The 558-nt window shown below is 43.0% G+C and overlaps 1 protein-coding gene across 1 annotated transcript in view; it reads right to left on the bottom strand.

Moving 5' to 3' along the window:
- Positions 1-558, bottom strand: part of HMCN1 (hemicentin 1) — a 691,072-nt gene that overhangs the window by 82,534 nt on the left and 607,980 nt on the right. The window lies entirely within an intron of this gene.

Raw genomic sequence — 558 nt, 5'->3', positions numbered from 1 at the left:
ATGGATCTCCAGTTTTGCCAGCACCATTTATTAAACAAACATTCTCTTCCCCATTTAATGGATTTTGGGCCTTTGTCAAAGGTTGATGGATCTATTTAAACATAGCAACAACTCTTGCAAGGCTGGTGCAAAACTGGGAAATGTTTCATTCTGTTGACTCATAGGGTTGCTATGAGTTGGAACAGGATTGTTGTTGTTAGGTGCCATCAAGTCATCTCTGATTCATAGTGACTCAATGTACTGCAGAATGAAATGCTGCCCAGTCCTGTGCCAGCTTCACAATCCCTATTATACCTGAGCCCATTACTGCAGTCACTATGTTAATCCATCTGGTTGAGGGCCTTCCCCTTTCTTGTTGACACTCCACTTTACCAAGCATCTTCTCCAGAGGATGGTCTCTTCTGACAACATGACCAAAGTAGGTGAGATGAAGTTTGGCCATTCTCACTTCCAAGGAGCATCCTTGCTGCACCTCTTCCAGGACAGATTTGTTAGTTCTTTTAGCAGTCCATGGTACTTTCAGCATTCTTTGCCAACACCACAACTCAAAAGCATCAA

This window comes from Orycteropus afer, unplaced genomic scaffold (genome assembly GCF_000298275.1).
Source record: "Orycteropus afer afer isolate SDZICR_OR568_19922 unplaced genomic scaffold, OryAfe1.0 scaffold00043, whole genome shotgun sequence".
Lineage (NCBI taxonomy): Eukaryota > Metazoa > Chordata > Mammalia > Tubulidentata > Orycteropodidae > Orycteropus > Orycteropus afer.
This window is presented reverse-complemented; position numbering and strand designations above follow the sequence as displayed.